At 39.0% G+C, this 22,761-nt stretch overlaps 1 long non-coding RNA gene across 1 annotated transcript; it reads left to right on the top strand.

The window, feature by feature from the left end:
- The first annotated feature begins 1,872 nt into the window (after positions 1–1,872).
- Positions 1,873–22,221, top strand: LOC149998736 (uncharacterized). The gene is made up of 7 exons (XR_016514092.1): positions 1,873–1,991; positions 6,135–6,236; positions 8,464–8,598; positions 9,600–9,690; positions 12,882–13,020; positions 14,616–14,799; positions 21,785–22,221. It is a non-coding gene; the product is annotated as an uncharacterized LOC149998736 (long non-coding RNA).
- Positions 22,222–22,761: the final 540 nt, after the last annotated feature.

Below are 22,761 nucleotides of genomic sequence, written 5' to 3'. Positions count from 1 at the left end.
CTTTTGTTTCATCGGTATTTCAGGAGATAAGACAATGAGAGTATAGTGGATGTAAGAAAAGGCTTTTAGTACAATATGAGAACATTGTGGAGTCAAAAATCCTTATTTCACTGATGAGCAAACCGAAGTTCAAAATTTGAAGAGACTTAATGATGTTATTTAAGGCAGATGTGAAAGCCGAGAGTCAATCGTGAACCTTGACTCCAAGTCCAATGTGCTTTGTGTTAGCCCTGCCTGCCTCAAAACTTCTGCTTAAGAGGTATACACATTTTGATCGAGAGACTTGATAATCTGGCTGTTGTGAAGAGCACAGCGCAACAGCATTGCTAAGTCAAGTCCTTTATATATGTTGCCTATTGCTGTGTACCAAATTACCCTGAAACATGGTGGCTTTAAAAAACAGTAAGCATGAATCACATATCTGGGCACAGCTTAACGGGTCACCTCCGTCTCAAAGTCTCTCAGACAGTCTCATGCTAAGCTCACAATGACGTACATACGGCATTTTCCCTTTCTGTCTCTGGATCCCTCGTGTGCGCGGGAACTCTGTGATGTAGTTGGGCTTCCCGTGCCTGGGGAGTTAAATTTGATTTTCTCTCGTCAATCTGTCTCATTGATTTGATTCCTCAGCCAGCCAAAAGGAACCGGAGGGAGGAAGGATTTTTCCCTTTCTCCACAGCATTATCTGGGTAAGCCATAACACGGAATTTGAGAATTAAAATCTGGGGGTTTGCTTTTTAGGGATGTCTTCTAGTGCTTACGTCTTTGTATGGAAAGATCATTTTGCATTGACATCTGTTCATTCATCCAATCATTGAACAAAATACCTGTGTCCTAGGTTCTGGGGAAAACAGTGGGAAACAAAGACAAACAGATACTCTTGTCAGAAGCCTGATAGAAACATAAACACAGAAGTGAAAGAATAAACACAGTATAATAAATCTTAAAAAGGAAACAACAAAGGGTCTGAGAGAGAATGAATGTGGCTGTCTGCCTGTTTGAGACTCTGGCACGGTACACCTGTAATACCGTGATACGAGGTTAGGTAGGAAACACATGTGTGGTTGAGGTTATGTAGTTTTCCAGGCTATGTAAATTAGTTTGAATTTTATCTGAGAGCAATAGGAAGTCATTCTCCAGTTTCAGGTAGGGAGTAATATGATTTATATGAAGTTCACTCTTGCTCATATGTGAAGGATGAATTGAAGGGGCAAGAATAGAAATGGAGACATGAAGATGGCCTGATCCAGATGGTAGCAAAAGTGGAGAGCCGTGAGTGGGTGGATGCTAAATATATTTGGAAGAGTACTGGGGCCTGAATTAGATGTGAGGAGTCAGGGATAGCTGTGCTTCTCTGTGTGGTAACTGGGTGGATGGTTGTGCCAAGCACCGGGAGAGGGAGGGTTTGGGGAGGACTGGATGTGTTACCAGAAGAGGAAGAGGGATGAGGCTGGGTTAAAAAGAACATGTTAAATTTGAGATGCTTGGGAATCGTCCAGGTGGTACTTTATTAGGAATACTAATCTAGAGCTCAGGACCGGAAGTACAAATCCATGCTAGTATTTTAAACTATGGAACCAGATAAGTCACTTGGAGAAACCTGGCAATGGGTCAGGTCAGGTAAATGAGAGCCAGCAAAGGACACTGATAAATGAGTGTTTGAAGAAAGAATGATCAGATAATCCAACACTAATAAAAAGTGGTTACAGCTACACAGATGAGGCAGAGGGGTGAGCGAGGTTTGTCATTTTTTTTAGGGGGCTGGGTATCAAGCATGTGATTTACTCAGAATTCTTTTAAGAAATGTTCAGCTCTGTCAGATGCTGCTCTGTGGTCTAGAAGACAGAATAAAGTCCAGTAAAGTTGAATTGGTGGATCTGACTGACCTCTTCTTTCCTCATTTTTGAGTCTGTTTCCTTCCAGAAACTTTGAAGTCTCCACATTGCAAAAGCTGTGTAATCAGGAGAGCATACAAGGTTCTCCTGCCCCTTGTAAGTTTTTAAGATCTAATTTTTAGGAGATTTTAGCGCTGCTTCTGTGGGTAGAGGAATTTCTTCAGTTTATACTAATTACAGATATCGCTAGAATCTCTGTACCTGCAAAACTCTATAATTTTTATAAATTTAAGTATCTGAATCAATCAGTAACCTTAGTAGCTGTTGGGAGGTGAAACATGCCCGCAGGCTCCCACCTCAAAGGCTTTGTACTTCTTTTCCTCTTTCCCTACAGTGCTCTTCCCCGTGTTTTTCCGTGGCTTTTCTCTAATGTTAAGTTCTCAGAGAAAGCTTCTTTTACCCACCTTGTGAAAAATTGTGCACGATCCACACGCATATACACACTCCCAAATTTCCTTACTTTTCACTGTAGCAGTTATCACTATTGAGTATTTTGCTGTGTAACAACTTAGCTCCAGAATTTCGTGATTTAAAAATTCATTTGATATTTCTCGTGATTCTGTGAGTTAGGTTGGGCAGTCCTGGTCCGGGCTAGCGTGGCTCTTTAGCTAGGCCGGTCTTGGCTGGGATGCCTTTGCTCCACATGGTCCCCTCTGCCTCAGCAGGTTAGCCGGGGCCTTTTTCACATGGGCCGGGGGTTCCAAAGAGCAGTCAGAGAAAACAGACAGGTCCCAGGGCAAGTGCTTTTCAAGCCTGTGCGCACAGAGCTGACTTCAGCGGAAGCTGATCTGCCATCTGTGACCACCCCCCCCTCCCCCCACCGTGCGCACAGGAACTCTGTGCTGTGCTTCTGGCCCCGAAGCTCCGGGGTATGTCTCCTACCGGCTCAGGCGCCAGAGCCTCTCAGCACCTGGTGGTTCCCCTTCCCATAGGTTAGTGTACTTCATGCTTCACCAATATGGGGAACAGTTTAGGCTGGAAATGTATACCCTCATAACCTACTAAGCCATTTTTGGGAGATTTATTGAGATTTTGAACACTTAAATTCTATCCTAACTTGGAGTTTTAATTTGTTGAATTCCCCAAGACTTAGAAAGTTCAAAAAGATTCAGAGAATTTATCTCATATGTTCTCATTCAAATAATGCATCTTCTGAGAACACATTCTTGAACTGCCACAAGCATGTGTTAGATACTGTCTGACTCTGAGTCAGATGATCTGATAGTCACTCTGATATTGCGCGTGGTGTTTGAGTTTTCTTTGGCTTTATGCTGTATCAAAGCCTCACTAGTCAAGATATGTTACTCTTCACTTATTTATTAAGTTTCCAGGAATAAATTGCAATTTCTTAATCTTAATAATTTTAGGAAAATCTACAGCTATTTTGGAGTAGTCTATGACCGAATTTACTAAATAATCCAGTTAAGGATACACACTTCTGAAAGCAAGAAAGGTATACTAATCAAGTTGGCTGCCTTATATGCTTTATATGGGAAAATCTGTTTTATTAGTTTTTTTGTATGTGAGAAAGTGGGATCATTTGGATAGATTATTTTCTGAAGTGGAAGTGTGCTCATTTTATTTTGCAACACAGTGGCTAAGAAAATTAGAATCAGTGGCTTCACTCATCTTACTTGCTTTTCCTTTTCATCTTGTTAAATTCCCCAGTAGCTCTTCTATTACTCAGGGAGTTGCTGTTTTCATTTTCTCCTTAAATGTTTCTGTGTTTCTTTGAAGAACTCACAATAATTTAGTTTCACAGTGTTTTTGCATTACAAATGCAGCTAATGTTTAAAATGAATGGATTATTATAGTCTTAGCACCGATGTACAGCCTACAAAGAACCTTTGTGAGCTGATTTTAGCAGTATTTTCTAAGGACTTCTGCCAGAAACAAACAAAAAAACCCATATATCTTAAGGTCAACCTTTTATTTTGAATGCTTCAGCTGTGTTTAAAATCTGCAAGTTTACAGCCTTTTAAAGCATTTCTTGTATCTAGATATGTCTTCACAATGAAAATTATATTGGATGTTTGAATTATGCTTTCCTGTTTCTACCTTCTCATCTCATCCACAGACCTATAGAGTTTATTTCAACAACTTAATTCTCAATACATGCTGTTAAAATTGATATTACAACACTTCCACTGCACAGTAAGCTCCGTTGGATATCAGGAAGATATTCTAGGTTCCTGTTTGAGGAGAGTTCAGTCCTTTTGGATTTATTCCCACACACTATTCCATCATAGATTTCCAAAATTTATGCTTCTGCGTTCCACCGTGAAAAGTGGCTCTCCTTAAAAATTAGTACTTCCTCTTACCCTACCTAGCTGCATAGGTAGGCTAGAGCCCTTTACTCCATAATGATTTTTAACAAATTGTCCTTTTAGTACTTTTCAAAATGTTTAGATTGATGATAATTCATTTTTGTTATCCAACATAACAAAGTAAGATTTTTCTGATTCTTTGGCTGCTTCTCTGGAAACCAGTTTTGCAAGTTCATGTGTAGTATGTGGAAAACAAGTGTCTGTAAGTGACTACTCAGGGAAGAATTCACTATGATTATTTTGGGAAATTGTGACATTCGTGAAATGGGCTTGGAGAAACTAACATTAAGTGCCTGCTGTGTACCTGTCACTGTGCATGACAGTTATCTATAATTTCTCTTGAAGTAGAGAGACTAAATTACTGAGAATACTCCAAACCAACACACACACAAAAATTAAAGATGACATGAATATAGAAATGGGGATATTTTACAAATGAACTCAAATGCAAAGGCTTAAATTAGTTACTCAAGTCGTGCAGCTAATAAATACATGATGCTGGAAGGATTCTTTTAGCTCCAGTAAATAAAGCAACTTTCAGTTAAGGAGAATAGAATTAGAATAGGGTAGAATGCATTCGGCCTAGGGTGTGGAATACAGACAGGTGACATACCAAGTCCAAGGGCTGCTTGCTCTGATATGACCTGAAGTCCATCAAGATGTATTGGCAGCTTTGGGGAACCAAGTTTTTCTGTTCCCCTATAAAATTGGTCCTTTTATGATGTTGAAAATGATAATGAGTAAGATTAACAGGGTATGTTAATGCTAGCCTGAGTAGTCACTGTTGTGATTTGAAGACACGGGCTGCAAAATACTTAGGGTATATCTGGGATAAAAGACGGTCTGGCTTACGCAGTTTAGTCCACTCAGGGCATCTGGATCTTGGTATAGATGCCACATTTTAGTGTCTGCTTCTCAGCTTTTTAGCTTGTAAATTTGAAGTAGTAAGTGTATATCTGAATGGACACCAGAGGATGGAATTATTCTAACCAAGTTCACAAACCAGAATACCAATTTATTACTATTACCAAGAAAAATATTACTGTACTGTGATCTGGTTCCCCTTGTTTATACTAATCAGTGTTGGATTAGTCTGCTAGGGCTACCATAACAATGCCATAGACTAGTTGACTTAAACAACAGACATTTATTTTCTCCCCGTTTCAGAGTCTGGACATATGAAATTGGGGAGCTGACAGGGTTGGGTTCTGATGAGGCCTCTCTTTCTGGCTTGCAGACAGCTGCTTTCTTGTGTCCTCACATGGACTTTCCTCTATGTGCTTGCAGAGAGAGAGGTGTCTGGTGTCTCTTTTCATCTTCTGGTGACACTGGTTCTATTGGATTAGGGCCCCACCCTTACGATCTCATTTAACCTTAACTACTCCAACTACAAATAAAGTAAACACATTGTTCAGGTAAAGATATGGTAGTGCTGCCATGTTGTGTCTGTATGCAGTTTTATTTAGTCACGGGTGCAAAGCAGAATTATGTACAGTAGTCCCTCTCTATATGGCTGTTCACTTATCGTGGCCTCACTGTATTGCAGGATTTTTAAGAATATTATATTTATCGTGGATTTTTCACTGTATTGTGGGATTTTGCGGTACTGTATACATATGTTGTTAAAGTTATGTAGGTTTAAGAGTATAGAATGTGTTTAAGAACATAAGTAGTGTTTATAAAAGTGTGGAAAAGGTTAATAAGGGAGTGGGAAAGGTTAATAAGGGACTGGGAAAGCTTTATAGTGTGTGGGAAGGGTTTATAAAGCCTTAAAATATATATAAATACTAAAATAAGTGTAAGGTTCCTACTTCGTGGATTTTCACCTGTCACGGGGGGATCTAGAATGTAATGCCCGTGATAAGTGAGGGAATACTGTAATGTATCACTGGATTTTATTTTGCTTTATTAGCTCCTCAAGAGTTATTGATCTATGAAATGGCAGAGAATGGAAAAAATTGTGACCAGAGACGTGTAGCAATGAACAAGGAACAATATAATGGAAAATTCACAGGTAAAGTATGGCAGTTTGGAGGGAGAAGATCTATGGGTTTAAATTATATGCTTTTCACTGGAATAAAATAGAAATATATCTATTATTTGTTATTTTTATAGTAAAATAATATTCTATGTAATAATACAAGGTTCTTATATAAGATTAATTATATTTTGTTTACTCTTCAGAGTAAATTAAATTATGAGTCCGGGCCTGTAAGGTGATTTTTTTTCACAGTGATAGTCGAGGCAGCCTGGCCACCGTCACATTTAGTATTCTAGGTACAAGATGATTATTGTTAATTTTATTGTATGAAAAGTATTTGGTGCCCAATTTCATGATGCTATTTTGTAACTTTAGAGATAGATTATAAATTTACTTATTACAGGAACCCTAAATTATATAATTATCAAAAAAGTCAGAATATGATTATTGTGGATTTATTTCAAAATCTTGAGACAAATTTATATTTTAACCAAATTTGAAATTTGTGGGGTAAATTGCAGTATGTTTGACTCTTATTCATACATATACCCTGAAAATTACAGAATTTATTTATATAGATGATTTAACAAAAATCTTTCCTTTGCATATTAAAGGAAAATGAAAGGTTTTCCTTTTCTGTTCATTGTAATGGATTTCCTTTTAACTTCTAGATTGTTTAGCATCTCAAACACATCACAAATTATACTCCAGTATGGTAATATTATTATAGCAGATATTTTCTTCTATTGGAAGAGGTGTAAGCTATCTGAAACAGTTGCCATATGTTTGCTTTGATCACTGAATGGCCTTGCAGAACACATTTTGTAGCACTGATCTGACTTCTGGGTTACTTTGCCAATAAATTTTACATTGTTTCACTAGGCGTTTCAGGATTAAGAGATAGGCATCGTATATGTCACGGTCTCTCCCATTAGTAGCTTTTACATGTTTTTTTGTCTTTTCAACTAGCACATTTATATATGCTCCCCCTACTGCCTCACCCCCAGAAATTTAAAATTAATGTTTCTATGACATACTCTTCTTTACCACAGGTTTTATTTTTTACTAAATATTTGCCAGAGGTTGTGCTATAACTGTACATGAAGACCTTGTTCTTTATTCAGGATGCTTAGTACTCCATTGTATGAGTATACCATACTAGAATCATCCCTCTGTCCTCTGTTGATAACATTTCAGTTGTTTATAATCTTTTGCTAGGACAAATAATGCCTCATTGAATAAGCTTGTACAAAACTTATTTCTCCTTACACCTAATCATTCTTAAAAATAGAATTATTGGATTACAGGGTACAGTAGGTCCCCTTATTTATGGGGGAAACATTCCAAGAGGATGCCTGAAACCATGGGTAGTACCAAACCCTAAATATGCTGTTTTTCTTTCATGCATTCATATGCTTTATGGCTTCTCTTTGGCGTATCCGAATTATCAGCATCACTAGTCTTGTGCTTTGAAGCTATTATCAAGTTAAATAAGAATTACTTGAACACCAGCACTGTGGTAACTGCAGTAGTCCATCTGGTGACCGAGACAGCTACGAAGTGACTAGTGAGCAGGTAGCAGAGACAGCACGGTCAGCGCCAGATTTCATCGCATTACTCACAACAGTGCGCAATTTAAAACCTATGAATTGCTGATCTCTGGAATCAGACCAAGGCTGACCATGGGTACTGAAAGTGGAACCATGTATAAGGTGGGGCTACTCTATGTGTATTGCAATTTTGATAGATGATGACAATAATAACTAACCTTAATTGTGCCCTTAACTAAGGGTCAAACTTCTGAGAGCTTTACTATATGAATTAATTTAATCTTTATCATGACCCTATAAAGTAAGTACTATTTTCGTCTTCATTTCAGAGAGAGATAACTGAGGCATAGACAGGTTAACCAACTTGCCCAAGGTCACAGGACTAGTTAAGCGCCAAGACCAGGATTTGGAACGAAGTAATTTGCCTTCACATTTTGAGCTCTAAATCACTTTGCTCTACGATATAAGCTAAATTGCACTCCGTAGAGGTGGGATAATGTAGTATTCCAGTAATGTACAAAAGAGAAACTTGTGTCCTAACAGTAAGATAATTGCATAAAAAATGTTAAGAGTTGTCATAGTGTGAACCACATTGTTTTTTTGAGGTTCATATGCCGTCATTCAAATGTGGGATGGGAAAGTAGATGAATTATGAAAGTGATTGGAAAAAGCGAGCATATTGTTTTAATTTCCGCACTAATGTTTTTCAGATCCCTCTTCAATGAATGAAAAGAAGAAGAGGGATCGGGAAGAAAGGCAGAATATTGTCCTGTGGAGACAGCCACTCATTACCTTGCAGTATTTTTCTCTGGAAATCCTAGTAATCTTGAAGGATGGACCTCAAAGTAAAGAGTCTTCCATAATCTTTTATATAACTCTTATTTACTAATTTTAGAAATCTTCAGCAAGCTCCTACTCCCTGCCACCTGCTTTATGAAATGGATTGAATTTAGAATGTTATGGGAATATATTTATTTTCCTTTCCTATAGTTTGCAGAAAAATAGGTTAAGGGAACATACTATTGACAGTTGACCGCTATCTCATGTTGAATCTTTTATGCAAAACAGAATACTGAAAACGAGATTTTTTTTCTGGCTTTGCTTTAAGGAGGAAGACCTGTGTATATTGAATACACTGATTCTTTAGTAGGACAAGGTTCAGGATACGTGGCACTGTTACTGACAGTTTGAGCCAATGAGAAAAGACTGCCAAGAAAATGTGTTCTATCTTGAATTTAGTACTTGTAAGCCCTATTTCAGACATCATAAAGAGGAAGTGGAACTTTTACTTGCCTTATCATTTTTGGCTTGCCTTTCCAAGTTATTACCTATAATATCTTGCATTTTTATTATACTTACAATTAATAAAACATTTTGTAACATTTTTCAGTTCATTTGATCTTTAAAGCAACTCCATAAAGAAGCTAAAACAAGTATATGATTATCATGATTTTTAAAACAAGAAACAGAATCAGACTGGTTAAGTGTCTTACTCCAAGTGCAGTATTTAAGGAACTTGGGATTCTGACCCAAGTCTTCTGACTTGAAGGCCAGTGCTCTCCAGTGTATTACAGTGCTTCTCCTAATTAGAAGTTTGGTGTAAATAAGATTAGTCTTTGGATAAGGGAATAAAATTGAGTTCTGTACCCATGTATCTTCCCTGGACCCCTTCTATACCCCAAGAGACCATAGTGATTAAGGACAAAAGAGCTCATCCCAGAAAGAACTGATCCTGTAGCTGAGCTAAAAAAACCGAACTGCTTTGACAGGATATTGTTTTTGAGAATGATGAATCCTGAAAATGAAACTGAGCTATTTCATTAATTTTTTAAAATATGTTTTTAAGATTATGGCATCGTCAAAACACTGTGGTGTCTTGTTTACTGCTGCTCGCTGTGCTTATAGCTACGTATTATGTCGAAGGAGCACATCAGCAGGTAAGAGGTTCGGTAACTGCGTTTCTGTTCTTTTACCTTTCCGCATCCCAGCTTCAAAATGGGACTCCTGCGGATGTCATAGGGTTTCTACTCTTAATGTTTTTAGGCTTGATTTTGCTTTTTAAATTTATCTGAAAGTATTATTCCATAGATGTATTGAACGTTCCACATTGGCACACAACCTGCCAAGTCTCTTAACCCACCTGCATTCCAGGTGCCTGCCTAAATTTAAGCACAGAGCAAGAATTATTTTTCTGTATAGGGCCTTTTGTTCTGGGGGCGGGGATGTGTGGAAGCAGTGACCAAGCTAATGCTTTGGTGGGTAAGTGGAGAAGGGCATGTCCCGATGAAGACCTGTTAGCCGTGGGTTTTAATCACGCTCACCTGTGATGGTAGCAAGACCACGAGCACACAAAGAGGTAGAGAGGGGGACTTCCGGCCAAGATGGAGGCTTAGACGCACATGCTCGGCTTCCCTCTACAACTAGAGAGGAATACAACTACTTTAAAACAAAAGATAACTAGAAATTCCAGAAAATAAAACTACACGGAAGCCCAACGTATGAAGTTATAAACCAGGGGCGCTCTTTGGGCAGGTAAGAGCAAAAGTGGGCGGTGCTGTTTGCGGCCGCACCAGGGACAGCGGCAGGGAGAGCAATCCCAGCGGCAGGGAGGACAATCCCGGCTGCAGTCAAACCCCGGCGGCTCGCGACCCCAACGCTGGAAGAAGCAGCCACCACATCGCCTCGAACAGTGAGGCCCAGGGGGCAGGAGGACAGATCCCGGTCTCCTAGCGGAATAACTGTGTGAATCCGTCTTGGACCCCCGCCCCCACACAAACCGCCACAGGGCTGCGAAATAGGTTGCGGATCGCCAGTGGACGCTGGGCAGTGACGACAAAGCGCCGGCGAGAAAGGTTGCGGATCGGCGCAGGTCGCTGGGTTGTGACGAGTACGCAGGCACTGCCCCCTATAGCCGGCCCAAGAAAACAAAACGCATCTGTCAAAATGAGGCAGACAACTATAGAAATCCCGGTGGCGCAGCTCACCAGGCAACAGATGAGGAATCTGACAGATGAACAAATAAGAAACCTGTCAGCGGCTCAGTTCAGGGCCATTGTTATCAGGTGGCTTACAGAATTCACAAAAGATCTGGAAAAAGATGAGAAAGAATCGAAAAACACGCATACTGAAAGGAACAAAACCACATACGAGACAGATGGTGAGGAAATAAAATCCAGAGTTCAAATCAACAAACCAGAACACAAAGAAGGAACAAACAGTCAACCAGTGCAGAGAGAAAAAACGGGAAGCAAGGAAAATGATGAGAGGATCAGAAACCTCTGGGACAGCTATAAAAGGCCCAACATAAGAATCATTGGTTTGCCAGAGGGCGAAGAAGATGAACTAGAAATTGAAAAATTAAGTGAAAATATAATAAAGCAGAACTTCCCTAACTTGGGGAAGGAAACAGACTTACAGGTCCAGGAAGCACAGAGAGTTCCAAAACAACTGGACCCAGGGAGAACCACTCCAAGACACATTATAATCAAAATGTCAAAAGTTAAAGAGAGAATCTTAAAAGCAGCAAGAGAGAAGAAAAGAATCATGTACAAAGGGGTCCCAATTAGACTACCAGCTGACTTCTCAAGGGAGACCCTGCAGGCAAGAAGGGACTGGCAAGAAATATTCAAAGTAATGAAAATCCAAAACCTACAACCACGAATACTCTATCCAGCGAAATTGTCATTCAGAATAGAAGGGCAGAGAAGGTGTTTCCAGGGCAAAATAAAACTGAAAGAGCTCATTAGATCCAAACCACTGTTATATGAGATGTTAAAGGGACTGGTTTAGAAAAAGGAGGATCAAAACTATGAATACTAAAATGAAAACTGCATCACAAGAAACAACAACAGAAGCTAGGGAATTGAAACAAAGGCAAACTAAACAGGCAACAAGAGTGGATAAAGAACTATAGGTATGGGGAGCATATTGGGGGGAGGTCAGCAGGGAGGGGGAAGGGGGAGAGGGAGGGAGATGATATAGGAATTAAGGAGCATGGTAGGAGGGAATGGAATAGACAGAGGTTGAGAAGAACTATATGCACAACTAATGGACATGGTCTAAAAGGGGGGGACAACTGGAGGGAGGGGGGCCACCGGGTGGAGGGGAGAAGAGGGAAGGGAAATTGGGACAAATGTAACATTATAATCAAAAAAACACATTAAAAAAAAAAATAGAGAGGGGAAGCCTCGTGCTCCCTCTGCATCTGAGCAGGACATGGTGGGGACCATGAACGTGAGGAATCGCAGTAGATCTGCAGCGAGTGTAACTGAGTGGGGTCTTCCAGCCTTGGTTTTTCTTCAGTACCTGGCAACTGGCCCTTGGGGATCAAGGGAATCATCCTAAATATAGTTACTCTATTTCACGCTGTGGAATGTCCTGAGTCAATAACGCCCTTTAAAAACTTACCTTTTCTCCTTTTGTTGTGTTGCCAATCGGGTTTAAGTTGGGGTTTATTTTTCTCCTCTCTGAACAACATTCCGATATTTGCTGGTTCCCAACTTATTTGACTGGCATGTAGGGCTTTGGACTGACAAAAAGCTGTCCCATGAGTCCTTCATAATCAAAAATGGTCTCTTCTTTTTTGACAGATGTAGTATATTTAACAAATGCAGACGGCTCTTTCATGAGAGCATTACAAGAGCATTTAAAGAGTGAACCCAAAGGGGAGAAAATTGGAACTGTTGTAACAATATAATCAATAAAAAACATTTAAAAAATAAAATAAAAAAGGAGAGAAAAAAAAAAAAGGAGAGAAAAGAGAAAATAAAATAAAATAAAGAGTGAACCCTAAGGGATTAGTAAATGAGAACTGTTAAAAAATACAGTTCCAGAAATTTCATATTAAGATTTTTATAATGTAGTTTTTGTTGAACTAAAATGAATATAATGAAGTGTAAGGTCACCATAACGATAAAATTTATTTAGGAAGCCTAATGTATTGTCACTTGTTTCTCTTATGTGTATTTAGTCAAGGTTCGGTGTTTGGGTTTTTGTTTGTTTGTTTTGTTTTTCCTTCTTATTTCCAAAATATTATTTAGAGAAATTTGGGGGTTAGAAGCTTAAGAATGCAAAATAAATTTGACTCTCCATTGTGTGTGTGAAATTATTAGTGACTTACATTTTCCAGGAGAAAACCAGAGGCTGAAAGAAATCCTCCTGTGCTATATCACAACAGCCACGCTCGACCCACTGGTGCCTGTAACTGTGGAAGGAAACAAGCACCTCGAGATGATCCCTCTGATATCAAGGCAGCTAACTTTTATCAGGTGGACTGGATTTTTTTCTTGTTTCTTTTTTTTTCCTTTTTTTCCTGTTAACTACCAATTGAGTAAAATCATATTTTCAGAAGTAAAATATCTAGAAAAATAAATGTGACTGCTGTGTGGTATGTAAACAAGGGAAAGTTATTGACATGTACTTATTTGCTTACTCATTAATTGTTGATCTTTTCTGAATGAAGACTTTTTTTGTGTTATATTAAATGAAAAACTCTATAGCCCCCACCCAACCCCGCCCCGCTCACTTCTTCCTTTATAGCTTCTGGAAGAAAAAGGTTATGGAAAATTGGATTGTATCAATTTCCCAATATTTGCACTAATGCTAGTGTGGCATCAAGATGTTTAATAGACCCTGAAACAGACTGGTCACTGTGCCCTGTGTACTGGTACTTGTAATCTGTTATTGTCAACTGTAATCCGAGTGCCTAAAAGCTATCGATGATTCATAAATTTTGACCTTGTATCTCCCATGCATACCCTTCTCAATGAAAAACATGAAGGACAGAGGTCTTGTGCTATTCTCCACCAGAGGGAACAGCCGCCTCCCTTATCCCCCAGACAAAATACAGTGTCCTGGATAGATTTGTTCCGCCGTGGTTGTGAGACCTCTGCTGGACAGAATAGTTTCCATCCAAGCCTAGGGCGTTGGAGGCAACTCTGCCTTATGCACCAAATAAAGCTATTCCTGGAAAGAGAAGTGCAGTTATAATGGGAAGAGAAGGACGGGGAGATGACACAGCTCAAGCATCTGTTGGCTTTGAATATGAAGACTCTTGAGGTCAGAGGTTTATGTGCTCAGGGCCTGACAAAGTAGTGAAAGTACTAGGAAGTGGACCAAAGGAATCAGCTGTAAAAGCCCTGAATAGTGATATGCCCTTATATATGCTGTCATTGTCTCAGGGCGGAGGGCTAAAACCACATTATGCTCAACTTATGGGGCTTTTTGTTGTGGTTCCTGATGCTCCTTTGCAGATATTACTAATGCCTCAGGTGAGAAATTGGCCCTTTCCGTATTCAGAAACAAAAATGCTGTTGCCAGTGTTTGGGTTACTTTTTTTCCTTAATTTTATTTATTGATTTTAGAGGAGGAGGAATGTTGATTTGTTGTTCCACTTATTTGTGTATTAATTGATTATTTGCCTCTTGTGTGTCCTGACCGGAGATCAAACCTGCAACCTTGGCACATTGGGACAACACTAACTGAGCCACCTGGCCAGGGCCTGATGCTTGTTTTGATTGTTTTTAAGAAGTACAGGATAATAGCAAAGTAATTATTTAATTGAGCAGGCCTTAATTTTAAATACTTTTTATACCTAATATTCTTTTTCTTGAAAAATAAATTATGTGTTAATCAGTTCATGCCATCAATTCACATCAATTGACTGAGGCAGAACTTGAAGTTAAAATTTGTAGAAAAGCAGGGTAATATTTGAGCCTAAATAATGACGTATTAGATATGATTAAAATTAGGAGTGTACCCATTACCTACAAATCTATTGTTTGTTTAGGCGTTTACCTTTCAGGTGTTTCTTATTGAAAAATGAAAAAAATAATTCTATTATCTGTTTTTCGGGTATAACCAGGCCCACCACCATGTCCAGTATTCTACCCAGGAAAACAAGAAATCACTTTCCCACCAGATGGCCTCTGGGTTTTGAGATTTCCTTAAACATATGTGACAGAGAGAGAGCCATGTTTGCCCCCGAAGGAAAACGTGCAGTTAATGAGTTACAAGGTGCTCCGTGGGATTCTTAAAGCAGTAGCACAGTAAGTGCGTTCCAGCCAGTTCATTTCTAGACTTGAGCTGGTTTTTGTTTCTGGTGTATACGGAGTTATTGATTTGGTATGTGTATACAGTGTTTTCTTGAACCCACAGCGGGTTTTGTTTACAGAAGCTCAGTATTCGGACAATAATTGTTCTACTGTTCCGTGATAACATTGATATTTATTGTCAGTGGGGCTACAACTCTCTAATAAACATCGGTCATTCTAGAAAAGGACTTAAAATATATGGTTGATACCTCTGTTTTCTCTTGTGTCTGTGCCACTGTCCATAATAAAACATGTTTCTATCAAAACTAAATGTTGCATAATCATGTTGAGCCAAAACTTTGTTACTGCTAAAATTATGTTTTATCTGGGATTTTCCTTAAGATGCTGCTCCTGAAATTATCTTTTTTATTTATTTATTTTTTTTTTTTTTATTTTGGTTTTTCAATTACAGTTGTCCCCTTTCCCCCTAATTTCTCTCCCCCACCCAACCCACCCCCTCTCCCGCAAACATATCCCTCCCCGTTGTCCATGTCCATGAGTCTTTTATACGGGTTCTTTGACTAATCCCTTCCCTTACTTCTTCCCCTTCTCTCCCTCTCCCCTCCCCACTATTGACTGCTATTCTGCTCTTTGTTCTATTTAGTTCCTTTGTTTGTGTTGTTCTTCAGTTTCCTGTATTAGGTGATATCATATGGTATTTTTCTTTCTTTGCCTGGCTTATTTCACTAAGCATAATTCTCTCTAGTTCCATCCATGTTGTTGCAAATGGCAGGAGTTCCTTCTTTCTTTCTGCTGCATAGTATTCCATTGTGTAAATGTACAACAGTTTTTTGATCCACTCATCTACAGATGGGCACTTAGGTTGTTTCCAGCACTTAGCTATTGTAAACAGTGCTGCAATGAACATAGGAGTGCATAAGTTCTTTTGAATTGGTGTTTCAAGATTCTTCGGGTATAATCCTAGCAGTGGAGTCGCTGGTTCAAAAGGCAGTTCCATTTTTAACCTTTTGAGGTAATTCCATACTGTTCTCCATAGTGGCTGCACCAGTCTGCATTCCCACCAACAGTGCAGTAGGGTTCCCGTTTCTCCACATCCTCGCCAGCACTTGTTGCTTGTTGATTTGTTGATGATGGCCATTCTGACTGGTGTAAAATGGTATCTCATTGTGGTTTTTATTTGCATCTCCCTGATGGCTAATGATGTTGAGCGTTTTTTCATGTGTCTATGGACCTTCTGTATGTCCTCTTCGGAGAAGTGTTTGTTCAGGTCCCTTGCCCATTTTTTAATTGGGTTGTTTGTTTTCTTGATGTTTAGTCGTATCAGCTCTTTATATATTTTGGAAATCAGTCCCCTGTCTGTGATGTCATTGGCAAATATGTTTTCCCATATGGTTGGTTTCCTTTTCATCTTGCTGATGTTGAAATTATCTTGAAACAAGCCCTGTTGTTTGGTTTACAATTTTGTTACCTGAGTTAGATTCTTTATTCTTTTTACCATTTTATTCTTGGACTGCTGAAATACCTTATTTTAAATGAGTGCTATCTGAGTTAAATCTTTTCAATCCAAAATATTACACACTTTATTCTTTAAAAATTTCAATACCGTGAAACAATTTTTAAGTGATACAGATCTTATTAATCTATGATGACTCACGAGCATCAACCTGGTAACACTGGTATATCACCAGTTAGATAAATGTGCAAAATGAGTTAACATACCAAAGTTTTAGTGTAATTGTTTATATTTTCCTAAACACATTGATTCTGAAATGCTGGGCAAATAAAATTAGAGATTTTAGTCTTAAAATATATGAAATATAACATTCGCATAATGTCTTACTAATAGTTTAAGGCAGTTATGTAAGTTTTGATTAATAAGTGCAAATTAGCCCTGGCTGGTGTGGCTCAGTGGATTGAGTGCCAGCCTGTGAACCAAAGGGTTGTCAGTTCGATTTGCAGTCAGGGCATATGCCTGGGTTGCAGGCCAGGTGCACAGTTGTGGGTGTACGAGAGGCAACCACACTTTGATGTTTCTCTCTCTTTCTTCCTCTCTTCCTCTCTCCCTAAAAATCAATCAATCAATTAATAAATAAATAATCGTTTAAAAAGTGCAAATTGGCAGTTATAAAAATAGTCATGATGTTATAAAGTACAGTATAGGGAATATAGTTTTTTGGGGGGGTCCCCCTCCTCTGTTCTTGTCTCACTCTCAAGAATTCAGGCGAGAGACAACGTGTGTAGTGGAAATAGCAAGTTTATTTATGAAATACACTTGAGCACAAAGCTGCAAGTGGGCACCCAGCTAGTCTGAGTGTACTGCCTATTGGGGTTTTAGGGGTTTTCTGCTCGTAGCCAGTTTCTAGGTTTCCCCTCCTCCCATCTTCAGACCTTGGGATTAATATACAGTTTAAAAGCCTTTTCCAGATAGTGGAAATGATACTGAAAGAATTTCAAGGGCTCCCCTCCTGCGCTCTCATGTTTTTTTCCTTGTGATTTCTGGAACACCTGGCAATCTTACTGCACCAGACTCAGAACTGCTGAGTTAATGGGTGAGACATGTCTCCCTCCCACTCCCTGCCTTGATTGGCTATCCTGCCAAACAGATCCCTAGAAAATAATTGATTTGATTAATTGCATCATTTTTGCATTTGTGGTATATGATATGTAATAAATTTTATTTATGTTTTAAAATTAACTGACCTCATCCGGGGCTCTTCAAATTCCTCCTCTCTGGTGGTTTGTGGATCATCTACCGATAGCACAACTCCCTGGGGGCATGGTTCAAAATATGCAGATTCTGTTCTGCCAGCTCCAAACTGTGAGTTAATTGTGGGCTCTGGCTGAGAAATTTTTATTTGTAAAGGTAGTAAGTAATCCTTTCATCTGCTAAAGATTAAGAAAAGTTCCAAAGTATATACCATTTTCAGTTAACTTTCTTTTAAGTTGCTCAGTCGTTTATTATTATTTCAAAGCAATTTTAATTATGCTATTAGAGTTGTCCCAATTTTTTCCCTTTGCCCCCCTCCACCTGGTACACCCCTTCCCTCAAGCAATCACCCCGCTTAGTGCATGTCCATAGGTCATGCACTTATGTTCTTCAGCCTCTCCATTTCTTTAATATTCTTAACATCCCACTGTCTATTTTGTATCTACCAATTATGCTTCTTAATCCCTGCGCCTTTTCCCCCATTCTCCCTCTTCCCCTTCCCTGCTGATAACCCTCCATATGAACCACCTATCTATGATTCTATTCATGTTCTAGTTGCTTGCTTAGTTTGTTTTTGTTTTTCTCTTTTTAGATTCAGTTGTTGATAGTTGTGAGTTTGTTGTCATTTTACTGTTCATAGTTTTGATCTTTTTCTTAAATAAGTCCCTTTAACATTTTATATAATAAGGGCTTGGTGATGATGAACTCCTTTGACTTTACCTTCTCTGGGGAGCACTTCATCTGCCCTTCCATTCTAAATGATAGCTTTTGCTGGATATAGGAATCTTGGTTGTAGGCCCTTGCTTTTCATCACTTTGAATACTTCTTACCAGTCTCTTCTTGCCTGCAAAGTTTCTTTTGAGAAGGCAGCTGATAGTCTTATGGGAACTACTTTGTAGGGAACTCTCATCTTCTCTTTTGCTGCTTTTAAGATTCTTTATCTTTCACCTTTGGCATTTTAATTATGATGTGTCTTGGTGTTGTCCTCTCTGGGTCCAACTTGTTTGGGACTCTATTGGCTGTTTATTTCTTCCTTATGTTCCAAATCATTGATTTGAACCCTGGCTTCCTTCCCTTCACTGTTGGTCCCCTGTAGGTTTTTCTTTATTTCACTTAGTGTAGCCTTCATTTATTTCCTTATTTATTTGCCATGCTCAATGAATTCTCTGAGCATCCTTATCACCAGTGTTTTGAATTCTGCATCTGATAGGTTGGCTATCTTTGTTTCACTTTGTTCTTTTCGTGGAGTTTTGTTCTGTTTTTTCATTTGGGCCATATTTCTTTGTTTACTCAACTTGGCAGCCTCCCTGTGTTTTTTTCTGTGTATTAGGTAGAGCTGCTTTAATTCCCTGTCTTGGAGCACCTGTTACATTTTAAGGGGCAGAGTGTTAGGTATTGACCAGGGCGGGGCAACCTGTTCCACTGCTTTGTGGCGTTGTATGTTGGGCAGGGGTCTGAGATGGAACAATGCTACTTGCTCAGCACTCGCCCTGTTTCCAGTCACTTCACTCACTTTCCATATATGACTGGTGCCCCTCTAGCTGTTGCCCTGGTGATGGTTCCCTGAGCAGGTGGGTTTGAGTGCTTTCTAGGACTGTGGTGGCCCTCTGAACAGACAGACATGGGTGGTTTCTTCTCCCTCACACCCCCAAACTCACTGGTTTCCACAGCCAGAAGCTATGAGGCTTTATTTTCCCAGAACTGGGAACCTGCACTTCAGGGTCTGGCCTGGGGCTGGGATCACTCCCCAGGTGTCCCTCCCAGCTTCTATCCACCACATGTGAGTGTGGGACCACCCGTTCCACCAGCCGCCACCACTGCCTTGCTGCTCCCTTGCCACTGCCACACCGTGTCCTCTTCACCCCACCTTCCCATTTCTGCCGCTCCTACCGAGCTGGATGAATATTTACTCTTTAAATTCTTAGTTGTTAGACTTCCATACAGTCTGATTTTCTGGCAGTTCTGGTTGTTCTTTGTTTTGAGGTTAGTTGTGATCCTTCTTATGGTTGTGCAAGGAGGTGAAGCGTGTCTACCTATGCCTCCGTTTTGGCCAGACATGTGAGCTAACTTTTTATCAATCGAGAGATGAGAGAAGATTTCTCATGTGCACTCATCACTGGAGTTCAAAACCATTCCTGAGGGGTAGTTGGAGTCTATTAATTTCCTCAAACTGCTGTAACAAAGTACCATAAACTTGGCTTAAACAACAGAAACTTATCCTCTCACAGTTTTGGCGTATAGAAGTCCAAAATTGAAATGTTGCAGTCCAGTGTTTGTGTCCCTCTCCCTCAAATTCATATGTTGAAACCTGACCACCCAATGCAATAGTATTATTTCTTTTGGCAAGTAATTAGGGTTAGACGAGATCATGAGTGTGAAGCTAACATTTACTTCCCTTTGAAGGTCTAGCAAATAATATTTAGGACTGTTAGCTGTGCATATACTGAGATTACAATTTGTGGTTGGGTTTACTTTAAAAAGCACACATGACATTTTATTTTTCTTAACGACATTCAGTCTACCTTGTATATACCTTGTCCTATCTTTACATGAAATTAAGGGTTCTACATCCTTATGTTAATTTATGTCCCCTACATTTTTAGCAAAATGTTTTGCATGTAGCAGTAGCAGGTGCTCATCAAAGACTGGTTGGATAAATGATTGTTAGTAGGTGATAACTTGTAATAGATGAAGTTTTGATCATTCTTCTGTGAGTGCCATAATTCTAAATATTTTGGATTTGAGAAACTAAAACTTTATCTAATTAGATTTTATAGGCAATTCGACCAGTGAATGTTTTGAGTAGCAGACTTAATATACTTTGAGTTGCTATTTCATGTTGCTTGCCAGGCATTTTTGTTCATTGGATGTGGTGTTAACTTGTTGGATGTCTACCTTTGTGAGACATAGTATTCCTCAAGATTAAAATAAAGGGATAATACACTTCGTGTTCTCAACTTTTAGAATATGTCCACTTGCCAAATTGAGTAACAGTGCATGACAGTGAGTTGTCTAGGCTAAACAGCAGTTTCATTAGTTTTTTGTTTTTGTTTTTTTGTGACGTGTATTTCCAGACAATAAAGGCTGGGAAGAAGGCTGTCAGGCAAATGTGCATATGTGTGTATGCTTTGTAAGTAAAAACATTCTAGGGCTGGTTTAAGATACTCCAAAAGCACATAAACAAATGTGGTTGGTGGATTGGAATCCTGCTATGGTGTCAAGGCTAAAAGACTAATATCCTTTATTGGTACTTTATATTCATTCTATAGACTAGAATGATGGTTTAAGTACTAACATACTAAATTCCTAGTATAAGAAATAACTCATTCCTCTAGTCATCTATTGAGTACTTTGTAGCTAATATAGCTGTTGATGGTGCAAAGACATTGGCTGATGTCACTAGCTTAATTTTCTAAAATTATATATTTAAAAAGGCTTATTCACTGGAGATTAAGTGTTTTCCTTTTTTGGAGAAAACTTTAAATGGGTATGTAAAGTACTCCGATGACATTACTGTATGGCTGCCACCTTGTTAATACAAAATCAGAGTCATCTTGCTTTGCATAAGCTAGAGGTACTTGACTGAATAAGGCTTTTATTTATTTTTCTTGTTAAAATTCAAAGTTATTTCAGCCTATAGGTTTTATGACCTATTTTTCCAGTACCTTGAGAAGGCTGGTCTAGAAAACCTATTTAGAATAGCTATTTAGTCTGAAATCAAGCATTTGCTAATTAAAGAAAAATTAACTCATAGTTGAAATAGAATAGTTCTTGCATTTCACTTGTGTGAGCCTGCTGAGAATACTTATGTGGACTTTTGAATTTGGAACCTCTGATGGCTACAGAAACAAAAGCTCTGTTGTCGTCCTGTCCTGGGCTTGAAGAAGCCTGTCTTCCTTTGAATTATGTGAGGAAGGGATTCCATACTGATGCTAAATTTTCAGAAACCTAATTCTAGCAAGAGAGTCATCGCTGCATGAGGCCAATCCTGGAATCAGTTTCCTTTAGAAACCAGTACTATGTGCTAGACACTGGGAATAAGATGCAGCTCTTCTCTCTTGGAGTTTATGGGCCAGACGTTGTGCCAGACAGTAATTTATAAAATAAAATATAAAAAGGCTGTGAGGGAAACTGGGAAAATTGGTTTTTGGAATCTGGATGCATCGCTCCTCGCACAAAGCCTGGGTTCTGTTAGTGAGGAAGAAGGAGAGCTGTGCAGGCTACAGGAACATAGTCCACATTATAACTGAGACCCCTCTTTTTTGTTCATAGCTGGCTCACCCTAGAAGCCCAACTCAAATTCTGCCCCTTTCTACAAGCAGCTTTGATGAACAAAACTGATGCCAACGCTGTCCGACTCCCTGTGATCATCCGTAAAATATGCTGATAAAATCACCTCACTCCTTTTTAAGAAATGTAGTACGTGTAATTATTCTAATATATAATTCCATTTAAAGAATTACAGTATGTATGGAGCCCATGTATACTGTGGTATAAAGTGGGTGTTTGGATATTTTCTAGTTTGCATGATCAGGAAGAGAACAGAATGGAAAATACAATCTCCAAAGCAGTGTTTATCCTGGAACTACTCAATTGAGGCTAGAGAGGTTGTTCAAATTTAACTATAATTCTAATTTGTATTCTGTAGGTGCAGTTATAACCTTCAGATAATAAGCTAGTTCTCATTCATCTTGGGTATTTTTACCCTGTAAAGCTCATGCATTCATTAAGTACTATGAACTTGATCAATTAAAAAGACCTGCTGGATTTGATTTCTGTTCATTATAAACAGTTAAGAGGTGAGACCATCCTCCATCGAAACCCAACTATTTTCCAGGAGATTTGGAAGCAAAAGATCTAATGTGACCTTAAAAATTAGAATGTGTAACTTTTATTTTATTTTTTTTTAGAGATTGCTGTGGACCGCACAACCAACCATGGCAGCAGGCCTTTTATTTCGCGGGCTTTTATTACCTTTGAAAGTCATTCCCAGTTCCTTAGGGCTTTTTGGTAACAACATGAGCCCAAGCATGTCTCCTTTAGGCTTGACATTCCAGTCAAAGGCTTGTTCAGAAAAAGGAACCTCTATTAACAACTGGTCTTATTAGGTCTATGCAAAGAAACTTAAGTCATTACTTACTTGTTTAGAATGCCAAACTCTGGAGAGATCAAATAGGGAGAAAAATATACAACGTGAAGGAAAATCTTTGTCCTAATATTCACTGAACTGGCATTTCGATTCTTCATAT

This window comes from Furipterus horrens, unplaced genomic scaffold (genome assembly GCF_987537825.1).
Source record: "Furipterus horrens unplaced genomic scaffold, mFurHor1.1.pri manual_scaffold_11, whole genome shotgun sequence".
NCBI classification, from domain to species: Eukaryota; Metazoa; Chordata; class Mammalia; order Chiroptera; family Furipteridae; genus Furipterus; species Furipterus horrens.
Note: the sequence above shows the minus strand (reverse complement) of the source record. Positions and strands in the feature narration are given on the sequence as shown.